At 38.1% G+C, this 13,497-nt stretch overlaps 1 protein-coding gene across 2 annotated transcripts in view; it reads right to left on the bottom strand.

The window, feature by feature from the left end:
* Nucleotides 1-12,576, bottom strand: part of LOC135221894 (uncharacterized) — a 242,643-nt gene extending 230,067 nt beyond the window's left edge. For both annotated transcript variants that reach the window (XM_064259870.1, XM_064259871.1), the window contains exons 1-2: nucleotides 12,274-12,576; nucleotides 8,766-9,415 (exon numbers count right to left, since the gene is read on the bottom strand). The gene's annotated coding sequence lies outside the window, so the exon portion shown is untranslated. The remainder of the gene's footprint in view (nucleotides 1-8,765; nucleotides 9,416-12,273) is intronic.
* Between the last annotated feature and the right edge of the window lie 921 nt (nucleotides 12,577-13,497).

Below are 13,497 nucleotides of genomic sequence, written 5' to 3'. Positions count from 1 at the left end.
TCTATTTTATGATAAAGCACGTCCATCATTTATTGCCAACTTCTTAAGCTTCTTATCTTCAGATGAATCCCTAGTTGGAGTCGTTTGTTTTTGAAGAGGATTTTCCAGGTGGTTCCAACGCTCATTGAACGGCTCATGTCATCATTTTTTGCGTAAGATGTTATCGAAAGGAAATGTAAATTTCCTTCTGATTATCCTAAAAATAAAGTTATCCCCGTAAAAGCTAAGAGAAAATATTCATTTTACCCCTTTTCTTCACTAATGAAGGCATTCTGGGCTGAGGCCACCTAGAATGAACGTGTATTAAATATTCCATCGAAATTCGTGGATGATCGTAATGGGTTGTTTAATAAGATTCCGCTCGATAAGCCTTTATTGACTAACTGTAATTGAGGAGCCTATTTATATATAAAACTTTAAAAGTTTAACTTTTATTCAACGAGTATCTCTAGGTTGATTAACAGTAACTGCCGTGTTCGCAAACCTTTAACTACATCTGATGCTTTTGATAGCTAACAAATATATTCGCTAAGGACTGCCATTGTTTTCCGGTATTGTATAAGGCCACCTATTAAAAGAAAATTTTTAAAACCTAAGCTTGATATCGCTCACCTTTGTTCACAGACAGGTGGTAGAATAAAGTCGGAAACGGTAATTTTCATCCTTAATTTGAAACACTCCGTCAATGATATGTAGTTAAAAACCTTACCTCTGCATTACGTCTCTACTTCGTCTCTTAAAAGATTTTGAAAGCCTTACTTCTGATAAAATCTGTTTCGTCACTCAAAAATTTCGAAAGTCTTACCTCTGTATAAAATCTGTTTCATCTTGTTATTCAAGAATTTTTTGAGGTATTTCTCAAATAAAATTTGAGTGTAGCAGTTATTCTGGAAATATTTTCTAAGGAACTCAACCTCATTATGAAAAGAGAGTCAGTCTGAAGAGAGAAAAAAGGCTCTGTGCAATAACGTAGCAATACTCTTAAGCTTAAAATTGTAAAAACATGAGCTAGAAATTTGAACGGAGACCAGTATACGTTTGCTTTCGGAAGACCGAAGTGGAGAAGTGCTGGTTAGATCTGGTGATTAAAACGTCTAGGAGAGGAAGGTACTCATTGTTTTAAAAATTGTTCCGCAGCACCTTTACTTTGAAAAAGTAGAAAAGTATCATCAACATTCATTCCGTTTATAACATAAGGGGTGAAATAAGGACGAACAGTTATTAAAGAACATTTCTTCCAAATGACAAAAAAATATTTGCCAGAATTGGACCCAAAGGAGATCCCATGGCAACACCATCGATCTGCTTATAATGCTTTCCATTAAATAAAAAGTTTGTGTCCAGCAGAACCAAATTTTAAAGTTTTTCAAACTCGTCTCTATAAAATTTTTAGAATTCGCTAACGATCTCCATCCTGGTATTACATTTACCATAGAACATGTAAACAATGAGTGCCTTCCTCTCCTAGACGTGTTAACCACTTCTCCACTTCGGTCTTTCGAAAGCAAACGTATACTGGTCTTCGTTCAAATTTTTATAGTTCATGTTTTTACAATTTTAAGCTAAACAGTATTGGTACGTTATTGCACAGAGCCTTTTCTCTCTTCAGACTGGCTCTCTTTTCATAATGAGGATGAGTTCCTAAGAAAATATTTCCAGAATAACTGCTACCCAAAAAGTTTATTTAAGAAATACATAAAAAAATTCTTGACTGACAAATTTAAGCCAAAAATTCCAGCACCTTCAGTACCTAAACTTAATTTTTATGTTTCTTTGTCTTTTACGAATGATGACAACATTTTTAACGACGCAGATTTTAAAGAAATACTTTTAATGCCTTAATCCCAAACTCGTTTTAAGGCATCCAAGAACAATTGGATCTCTTTTTAGATTTAAAGACACTGCACCATACCTCATGCGTTCTTTGGTGCTATATAAGTATACTTGCCCGAGATGTAATCTCGGGACTTAGGTTGTATCCACCAAAAGAATACTGAAAGTGCGAGTCGATTCTCATCGTGGCATTAGCCATAGAACAGGTTGTACTTTGAATAAGAAGTAGTTTTCCAACATAAGATAACATTAAAAACAGTGTAAATCTTTTATTTCCTATAACAACTCTGAAATCTTGGAGCAAGCTGCTGATGAAACCTCTCTCCATATCCTCGAATCGTTAACCATCAAACAACTTGTTCCATCTTTGTGCATAGTCAGTCTTCTTCTGCCCCTTTGTTTATGCCATAAGATGTTTCTTCGTCCTATATATGAGATTATGTATTTCCACCGGAAATACAATAATCTCATTCCAAGCCACCTCAGCACCCCAAAACACTAACATCCCCCCCCCCCCCTCCTCTCTCTCTCTCTCTCTCTCTCTCTCTCTCTCTCTCTCTCTCTCGTCTCTTCCTCTTTCCGCTCTCTCTCTCTCTCTCTCTCTCTCTCTCTCTCTCTCTCTCTGAGAATTTCTTGGAAGCACATGCACATCTGGTGTCATTCGTATATGTGATCTGGTAAGACGTAAGAGAAAGAGAGAAGAAGAAGTCAGCTGCAATTTATGTTGGGCCTTCTTTATGATCTTATGATTACAGTTAGAATGAGTTAAATGTTGCTGCTTTCCCTCTGACGCCAGTCTTTGAAATGCGCTTCCTGGTTTCTTTACAGTTGATTCATATAACCTTCCGTCATCAAAGAGGCTCATCAAGGCCTGCCTCTTCCTTTGAGGTAAGGCAAGCCCTTCGGTAGATCATGCCATTGACCTTTGCAGTACCAAAAAAATAATAATAATAATGATAATAATAACTTTATGTGACCTGTTGACTATTGCCAAGTGAAATTAGACTTAACTTTTTAAACCTAACCTGCTGAATAATGACGAATTAACTTTTTTTACGTAATACCTTGAATATTGTCTAGGGAAGTTAGTTTCTTTACTTTTTCTCGACCTGATCAATTTATTATTGTCGATTTTATGATGAGACCTTAACTTCGTTCAGCGTTATTTGTGGAATATGTAGTGTCGAACGAAATAATGTCGAATGAAAAAGGGTTCTTAACTTTATTCAAGTTAATATGATGAATATTTTCGAATTAAAATAAATCTTTATCTTTATTAGTCCCAATTAGTTTATATCATTAGAATTACAACAGACTTTCAAAATTTATTTGACCTAATGAGTTGTTTGTGGTCGAACGAAAATTGAACTAACGTGTTGAGGATCCAGTAAACGTTTCATTGACATGAGAAGCCTTTGGAAGTTTCAGTGGCGAAGGTTATCATGACCACAGAGGAGCCTACAGATATTTCAGTTGCATGGGTTCCTATGGCCTTTGAGAGGCCTATAGAAGTTTCAGTGGCATAGATTCTTTTGACCTATGAAGTGTTTCCAGAAGTTTCATTGCCATGGGTTGTAATGACCCATGAATGTCTATAGAAGTTTAGTAGCATTGGTTCTAATGATCGCTGTGGAGCCTGTAGAAGTTTCAGTGTCATGAGTCCTATGACTTAAAGAGCCCATAGAAGTTTCAGTGAATAGTTTCTTTTGAAGTTTCACTAGCATTGGTTGTCATACCCCATGGGAAACTTCCAGAAGTTTCGGTGTTTTGAATTCTAATGAGCCCTCGGAAGCGTAGAGAAATTGCAGTGGCATATGTTCTAGTGACCCCAGAGAAGCCTATAAAGTTTCAGTGGCATGGGTTCCAGTTTTTTGCCCTATGAAATGCCTCCATGAGTTTCATCGCCATGGGTTGCAATAACCCATGAATGCCCCATAGAAGTTTCAGCTGCTTGGGTTCTAATGAGCCCTGAGGAGCCCTTAAAGGTTTCTCAGTGAAATATTAACTTTATTTTACCTGACTAAGCATTACTGTTAAGTCATTTCTAGTGTTTCTTTCTCATGGCCCATTTTTGACTTAATTATTATTCCTCTCAATACTTTCTCTGTTTCATTACAGGTCTTCCTATTTTCGAGAATATTTATTTTTTAGTTTATAGTATTTCAGTCTATGAACATTTGTTCATTCTGAATAATAATGATGCATTATAAGCACGCATCCTCATCTGGAAATAGAGTATGAGACAACATCCTTATTGGGAATAAGAGCTTCTGACGTACCTAGTCAGTAGTGTATCCAGTCAGGCAAAGGATAGCTGAAAGCATAAAGGGGGGGGGGGGGGGCGACTTGGAAAATCACTGGCAGAGATTGAAATCCTGAAGGAGGTATGTCTATATCAGTCATAAACATTATGGTACTAATTTCATTTGTTACATTGTATCTCATTTCCCAGCTAGTCACGAGCCATCTTTAACGAGGGCTTATGATGTTCTCCATTCCTTCTAATGTCGAACAGTTCCACTTCCGGTTCACGCTAATCATCACGCTTTCGTTAGCAAACTTATATGAACTCTGTTACCTTCCGTGTTTGTCTGTTGGTTCAGCTATATAGAATATATATAGATATTATATATATATATATATATATATATATAAATATATATATATACATACATATATATATATATATATATGTATATATATATATATCTATATATAATAATATGATATATCATATTTGCTGTTCACGAGAGGTGTTAGAATGTGGACTTTTTTTTTTCGTCCGGCGTCCGCGAAATATCTCGAAAAATTATTGTTAAGACGAATTAAATTCTGCCGAGGGGTAGCTTGATTTAACGTTTGATCCTTATTTCCATTTTATATGAAATGGTTACGCATATAGATACTGATCCTTATACATGGGACAATCGGCAAACAGTTAGTTTGATTACACTCAACAGAAGAGGAACATAATTCCCCATGAAGTGCCCCTTGAGAACTCGAGAAAACCTTTGTACGTTGATGAACCCAGTGTCAACAACGATTGATGACAACGAATTTGAAAATGTACCACAGTGGTAGTGAAGTAAATGTGATTTTCTTTTATCTAAAGCATCCATCCAACTTTACAATGTGAAAAACGCTGATGCTTTTGGTGATATTTCAAATAACTCAGAAAAGACAAACTACGTTAATTATTAATTTTTTTTTTGAGTAACCATAAAAATCAAAATACAAAGGAAAATCCATTGAATTGAATTTGAGTTAAATCATTCCACCCAGTCATCCATAACGATACACCTAAGCAAAGAGAAGATAAGGCAGACAGACAGACAGACAGAGAGAGAAGCAAAGCGGGAGATTTGACATTGTCTGGTTATCGAAATGGTAAACAAAGAGAACAGGTGACGCAATTTAAGATGGGATTCGAACACGGAACATAAATATTGTTATTTCTGGTGTTTGCTGGCAACGTCTGCTTCCTTCGGTGGTCTCGTTTCTCAGTAGACGTTCGCTGCGATTGTCCATAACAACTTTTGCAGCGATTTCGCCTTTAAGCCTGTTAACAGTTATATCAGTGTGTATATATATTATATATATATATATATATATATATATATATATATCATATATTAGCTATATATATATATATATATATAATATATATATGTAATATTATATATAATTTTTTTAATAAAAAAGAAACGTCACTACATAAAGTTATAAAGATGAAAACTCATTTCTTGAAATACTTTAAAACAAACCTACCCAGTAGTACATGACTACTAGTAAACGTTTTAAAAGGTACGGGTAGGTTTGCTTTAAAGTATTGTAACAAGTTTTTTTTCTTTATCGTTTATATAGATATATATATATATATATATATATATATATATATATATATATATATATATATATATATATATATGGTGACTCCAGAGTGTTAACCGAGTCTCAACAAAGGATTTTGAGATGAAGTTGCAAGTAGATTCAACTTCACCGTGTTATTTTGTTGCGTCCCCTCAAGATTTCCAAGATATTCCAGCTTCCTCAAAAATAAATCAACGACTATCATTTCAGATCGTAAACATCTGACAGCTGTCGGTGCAAAGGTTCGATTGTTGAGTAATAGAATAGATAAAGGCGCCCTTCACAATATGGCGTCATGCTGAAAATAGTCCGAATTATCTTATCTCAAAGACAGTTGTTTTAAGAGCTGCTGATCATATAAGCGTAGTATATATGTAAGTGCGTAATGCGTTTCCTGAGCTATGGGAAAGAGCTTGCCTTCTCTCGTGCGGTTTTGAAACGCATCCGTCTTTCTACATTAACGGTGAATTCTTGTTTCTGTCTCTGACTGATATGAGTTTTAATTAAAACTTGTGTACTTCCGCCTCAATAATAGCACAGCAGATAAGTAGTAAAATACTTCAGTTTGTGATACAAGAATGAAATTTGGCACAAGTGATCATTTTAACTCCCCCTTTGAAAATTCTGTTTGTCCATGCAAAATTTCAATATGGCCACCACTTTTCAAGATGGCCGCTAGTTGTTGCGATTTGTGACGCCTTGAGTAAATTATAGTTGAAATATGCACGTCCATCATTATTCAGTTATAATGTTTTTCTGGGTAGAAGAGTTAATTGAAGATCTCACCAGAGCTCCTACTACCATATTTACCATTGTGATAAAAATGGAGTACAAAATGGCCGCCATGAAACATTTTGCCTGATAACTCTGCAACTAAGAAAGATAGAGACTTGAAATTTTTATCTGTGCCTACGTTTATGTGGCCAGGGAATCTGTTCCTAGCATTTCTGTTGGTCTATTATCAATATTACATCTTGGAAAGGGACCCCATAATGCTACTGAAAAGTATACAAGCACAAAACTATAATGGAGTATAATAAAGTATCTTATCTATGATCAAGCACTGTCTCAATGTCTTTTTCTATGTCTTAAATGATTGCAAGTTTTTAAAGGTGCACGGTGTCACCCTTTAGTGTGACGAAATTCTCATTCATATGTATCTGAAGAATCATTTGCAACATTATAGTAACGCCTCACATTATGATTACACCTCACATTTACAGCTACACAAAGCTGTATGTGTAAGCCAAGCCCGTAGCATTTGCACCTGCCACAGCAACCAGACTTTCAGTCTTTACCAATTTTATGCCAACCCCAGTTAGCTGGACTCCGTGCCTGTGGCTGGCGCTGAATTCCCTGACCCCATACACAACCTGCCTGATATGCTGAACGTTTGTTGTGTTAAAGCAGAGCTGCTCTGGTTGGATGGATGGCTTCATATGGTCTCTGATTTCTGGCAAACAGGTCTGAGACTGGTTTTGACTCTGCACCACTTGGTGGTGTTGGGTTTTTGGACTTCAAGGAAGTAAAGGGGATATTTGTGAAGGAGCCAGGTAGCTCAGGTACAGATTTTACCCTCGCTGGCCCAAACCGCACTAGTTGACACTCTCCCAGTCGTCTTTGGTAGGTGCTGAAATGCTGGTCCCATGTAAAGCGGTAGTAGCCGTAGTTGCTGAAGGGTTGTGATCGATGTTGTCCATGACCGCAGTGGTAAACAACACCTTTCTCAAGGCAGGTGGACAGACTACACACTCTTCTACATACTTGGTGAAAGCTGCATCTCTCAGTCGGGCTTTTATCTCCTGCACCCTTTCATAGGAAATGCTCATGCCATGACCATGAAGCATTTCTTCCACGTTTATCTTCCTGGTTTTGGCATAGATAGCCATGTCCATGAACACTGGAAAAGGAGTTTCGAGTTTCCCTATCCTTGGAGCGTCGATGTACAACTTGCTTCTTTATGGTTTGAGAAGCAGTTGTACTGCAGGAGTTGAGCAACAGCCAGGTCTGACTTTGATAAGCCAAACCTTAGCTGTGACTTTATGTCTGCTCCATGTTCGACCATACTTTTGAATTGGAATAGACTTTGAAGTATGGCATCATTGGTGCATCCGTCGCCAAAGGTGCCGTTAAACCTGGATTGGTGATCTAGAATATGCTTCCTCAGTATCTTTGCTGGTTTAGCAATCACGGTAATATATCTCTCTCTTATTGCTAGTATATATATCTATATATAATATATATATATTTTATATATATATATATATATATATATAAGAGAGAGAGAGAATTATAGAGATTGAGGAGAGAGAGAAGAGAGAGACGAGAGAGAGAGAGAGAGAGAGAGAGAGAGAGAGAATTATGATTATCATGTTAACGACTGATGCTTAATATAACTGGGATAATTTAGCCCAGTTGATAATGTTCATTGTTTACCATTTCAGTCTCAATATATAGTCAGTTTTGTATTCTGTATCAGGTTAACAGAGTTACAGGTGGATGGACTGATAACTCGGGGGTTACTTGTGGCGGGTGTGCGTGTTGTGTTGTGTGTGTGTGTGTTTGTGTCTGGGGGGGGGGGGGGGGGGGGGGGGGGGGGGGGGGGGGAGGGGGGGGGGGGGGGGGGGGGGGGGGGGGGGGGGAAGAGTTGTGGGGGTTAAGGTGGCTAGAGAGCAACTGCTCTAATCAGTAGCCACTCCACTTGTGCTGAATTTGCATTTAAATTCTAGACAAGTATGTCTGTGAGCCCAGAGTGCATAAATAGAAGAGTTATCGAATAACAGCTTGTTATAAAGTCGTGGCACTTGACGCCGACTGAAATTTCCAAATTCTCATGAGGTTTACCGTGAAGACTTGTCCTTAGAGAAGTAAACGCAGGGTCAAAATAAATTGATGCGGGGGATAATCTACGCAGAACAAAATAAAAGACAGCGGATGAAAAGTAGAAGGGTCAAAATAATCTAATAGGAAGCCAAAATGAATGCGGATAAAGTCTCGAGTATTTCCTACAGTGCGCCACATAATATATAGAGTAGATACTGCCCCTGTCGGAGAAGGCTTACCTTAAACTTGATGAAATACGTAGATCAGAAGGTACCACTTCAAAACAGCGCGTCGGTCCTAGACAGATAATCCAATCGGAATTTTGTCCTTAACACAAGAAGTTTGCATTGCCACGGAACGGTATACATGGTTAACAGAACGTACTTTGCTTACACTGGTATGATGCGCGTCCAAGAAGCGGAGCTTTAAACGCAGATATGGCGGAACACACTTTTTGGTTAAGATACGACAACGATTTTGTATAGGACACCGAGTTTATAACTACTGATCCATTTAGCAATGACACTGTCCGACACATACTCAACAAGACGCGTTATCGCAAGATGATAAACAAGGCAGATAGTTATCACTTATCATTTCCATTATCTCCGTCACTCGTTCCTGACTTTTGGACTGGGGTGCAATCCGACACTTTTCAATCTCGCCACGAACGCACTGACACAATGAGTCCCGACCACTGCCGAGTTTTCCTCGGCCTCAGATTCTGCCTTTTTCTTTCGCTTTTTTCTTCGGTGCCAGATTTTCCTGAGTGAGAATTTTCATCGTTGTCTCTTTCATCACTATTCATAAGGTAAGTCAACTTGTTTGGGCCCAAAACTGAAAATACTTTTAATTTCTGGCGACGCTTTCATTCCTTTCTGAAACTGACCTGAAATGAAATTCGAAAACATTTTCAAATCATTATGGTATTGACATTGGACTGAGTTTAAGCTCATTAATTATTTTATGATTATGCACGCATTCTATTTGCATATATATGTATGTGTGTATGAGAGAGAGAGAGAGAGGAGAGAGAGGAGGAGAAGAGACGAGCGAGAGAGAGAGAGAGAGAGAGAGAGAGAGAGAGATCAAATTTGTCTTTTCACACAATGGATTCCGAAAATCATACTTCAGTCTTGCATGAAGACAGTTGCCATTTCTAACTTATTTAGTAGATGCATGTTTGACAAGATATGACCTTGCGAATTTGTTCACGAGAAACATACATATTCTGAATTAGTAATAATAATGATGACAATGATAAATTCTTTCGTCACCAAATGAATGCTTCTAAACCATCGGCTCCTTTAACAAAGCATCAGGCTAGGAGCAGGTGTGCAAAATTTATGGTTCCTCAGACAGAGGCACTCGAGAATTATGTATTTCTTCATATAACAAGCTTCAGTTATCTTTCCCTCTCTTTGGCACCTCTGGGCCAAAGTGAATCACTTTGGCATTCTGTGAAATGAGTCACTTTTGAGGCACCAGAAAGAATTCATATTTTGGCATCCCGACCTATGGTGAGATTGGCCATCCACTTGAACGCGCTATCCTCTGCCTCTCTCTGTCTCGAGAACACGTTTCCTCCAATTTGTTAGCACGTTGCCGCCGAATCTCACAGCAGTTGGCTCAAGTTTTCAGGTTCGTTGTGAAGCTGAAGTCACGCATGTTCGTAAAAGTGATATCGAGCAAGCGTGAACATATGCGACTGCAGATGCATTGCTGATATTGGCTACGCGGTGTAAATTTCGGTTGCAAGAGGATCCAAGATACCAGAAAAAGGTGCTTCTCCTATCATACTGTCTCTGGGCATTCATTGTGAGTTCTTCGTCTCTTGGTTTTCTTTCGAATCGTTCTTATCTCTACCTGTGGATGTGACTGTATACTGGGACGTGTCAACGGTTCAAGAAGAGATAAAAGTCCAAAAATAAACTTGAACACATTTCTAAATTCAAATGTTAGTGGAACGTAGCGCCACCATGTGCAGTCACCTGGGCCAGGCTCGACGGAGCCCTGAAAGATCAGCAGGAGGGAAGGGTGGCATCTAACCCTCAAGAGGCGTGAGATCCAGGTCATAAACGACAAAAAGAGAGTACGAGTCGTGGAAACCGACTCAGAAGGAGGTACTTGACTCAATATAGTAAGGCTGAGGTTTTTCTAATGTCGTTACCAAACATGGATTTTTAGCCGAATTGGAAATTTCGTCGAATCTTATTCATTCCCACTTCCGCCTCGCGACTTGGCGCTTTTTCGTGATACCGGGTTTAGGAGAGGACGAGTAAGAGTTTAAGAATCAGGAGAAACGGAAGCAGGAAGCAAGGAAGAAATTCCAAAGTTTGGGACTTCATTTTTTCTATCCCTTTCCCGGATGTAAAATTTCTCTGCTTTAGATTCTTTCCCGCTTCTGTCTCGTGGCTTGGCACTCTTCGTAAAGGGGGAGTGTGTGTGTGTGTGTGTGTGTGTATGGGGGTGAGGGATGGGTCTCAGTTGTTTGGTGGGATGGGATGATGGGTGGGTCTCAGTTGTTTGGTGGGATGGGATGGGAAGGGACTTAATTTAGGGGGCTTCCCTCCCTTCCCCGTCCCTCTTACCACCTCCCTTCATAATTTAATGTTTTATCGTCACTAGGGCGAGTGTTTAACTGCCGACCTACTTTGGCTATTCCTGTCACACTTTTATTCATGTATTTGCTTACTTAAACATTACAACATTATTAAGCGCTTTATTATCTATTTTTCTTTGCTCTCGCTCTCAGTTGGTTTAACCACTAGATGTTATGACAAAAAATGTGGTGTTGCATTTAAGTGCCATAGAAAATATTCATGTCATTATGAAAGCGTGAAAACGTTGGAAGGACAAAGATGAAATTCTGTATTAGTTGTGGTCATTTTTGTTGCGAGTCACCTAACGTGATAAGCTGCGAGAGGCAAAAGTATCTTTGCGCATTCATATTATATAAAAGCAGAAACAATACAAAATATTGGTAAGACAAATTCCTGAAATCGAAGCAGCATGTTCTTGGTGATACAGTTATTCATGGAGTGTTTCTCAGTACCATTGTTCAGTTACGGCAAAAGAATATAAATATCATACCATAAATTGAATGCAAATAAAGTAATAAGTCACAGTCTCTTTCACCTAAATTAAATAAGAATGGCTGTTGCATGTAAAAAACGTGATTATGTAGGAAAATTATTTACAAGCAGCTAAACTGCCTTTTGACTCTTGTGTTACGATATGTCCTTTTCGATGCCACTTTCACTCACGCTTGGCTCCTCTGCTCTCACTGACCCATTGGCGCTCATACCAGACTTCAATAAGGTCCGTTAGACAAATATCTGTGCATGATTTTTCAGGAACAAGTTTCTGTCCCTACGCTCATGTGTAAGTAGCTTCCTTAGTCGTATCTGTAGCACAAGATCACAAACTTCTTCAGTGGGCTCTTTTCTTAGAGCAAAGAACACCAAATCGACGAGAATGCTTTCAAGCCCAAGCACTGCTCAGCCTCGTCATACTCCGAAATCATGGTTTGCTTTCTAAGGCCTCAAATCAACATTTCAAAAGTTTTAGTGGTCCGTGAAGGCCCCAGAAGCGACAACACCAGATCTGTTGAAAAGAACCAAACCCCAAGCACAATGCAGCCACGTTATTCTGTGAGTTGACAACTTGGTTTCAAGTTGTTAAAGTCAAAATTGCATTTGCATATATGTGAAGCTGAAAGAAGGAACGTTGAAGAAAACGTTATACCGAAGACTGAGGAGGGGTTGGAGGAAGAGGCTGTGAGTGAACAGGTACAAAGAAGACTGGGTGCCATGTTGCTCTTATGATCAACAAACCCGCTGGCACTCGCAATCATAGGTGGGGTGGTGACTGGCATCCCTGCGCCAGCTGAGATTGACCAGATGTCTTCGTTCGCCCTATTTCTTAGTTCTTATTGAAAAGGCAGCTTTCAAATCAAGACATTCCTTTTTCGTAATTTGCTTTGAAGTGGTTGTAGTAAAAGTAGTTTTGAAATGTTTTTCATGAAAGGCTGAAGGCGTCATGGCCTTTCGTTAACTGTTCTCCTTGAAAACATGCAAGTGTGTCTTAAGTGGGCGAAATGAAAGAAAACAGTGCCAAGACTTCGGGTAATATTTGTCACTCAGCCACACCCACCTTACTGCCCGACTACCTGTGCCAAATCGGGAAAAATCAACTCCTGTCCAAGATCTGGGGCATTGGGACCTACGTATGCTGTAGTTATCATCATTTTTTATGTTTTAGTCTGCACTCATTCTTCGCGATGTGGATTTGAAACCTAAAACAAGTCCTTTTTGTACAGTTTTAAAATGCCAAGACAATATAACAAAATGATAAGGTTCTGTTCCGTACATTTACCTCCGCTGAATTTCGCATGCATTAATTAACGATTGTAGTTTGTAACTACAGGCCGGGAATTTACAGTCTCCCCTTTGTCTGTTTCCCATCTGCGGTGAACTTCCGGCTTTCAAGTGAAAACTTGTAAATCTCCGTTTTTCTGGAAGTCGGTATTATTATTATTATTATTATTATTATTATTATTATTATTATTATTATTATTATTATTATTATTATTATTATTATTATTATTATTATTATTATATTAATTAGTATTATTATTATTATTATTATTATTATTCTTGAATATTCATAAGTCCATGGTTAAATTCTTGTTTAATAAACATACACAATGATATAAATATTTTTTTTATCTTTACCAAAAATTCAGTTTATTTTTATAACTGTAGATTTTCATTACTAATATATTACTATCATTATTACTATTATATATATTTCAAATGTACCACATTCATAGAGCACTAGGCGAAAAGACCTGTAAAATAAGTGAAAGACACAACCAAGTAAGAAAATCGAGGAATGAATACATAAAATAAATAGGTAATTGCCAAGGAGATAGACAAACATCACTATAGGTCAGAAAATTTAAAGCTA

This window comes from Macrobrachium nipponense, chromosome 3, assembly GCF_015104395.2.
Source record: "Macrobrachium nipponense isolate FS-2020 chromosome 3, ASM1510439v2, whole genome shotgun sequence".
NCBI lineage: Eukaryota > Metazoa > Arthropoda > Malacostraca > Decapoda > Palaemonidae > Macrobrachium > Macrobrachium nipponense.
This window is presented reverse-complemented; position numbering and strand designations above follow the sequence as displayed.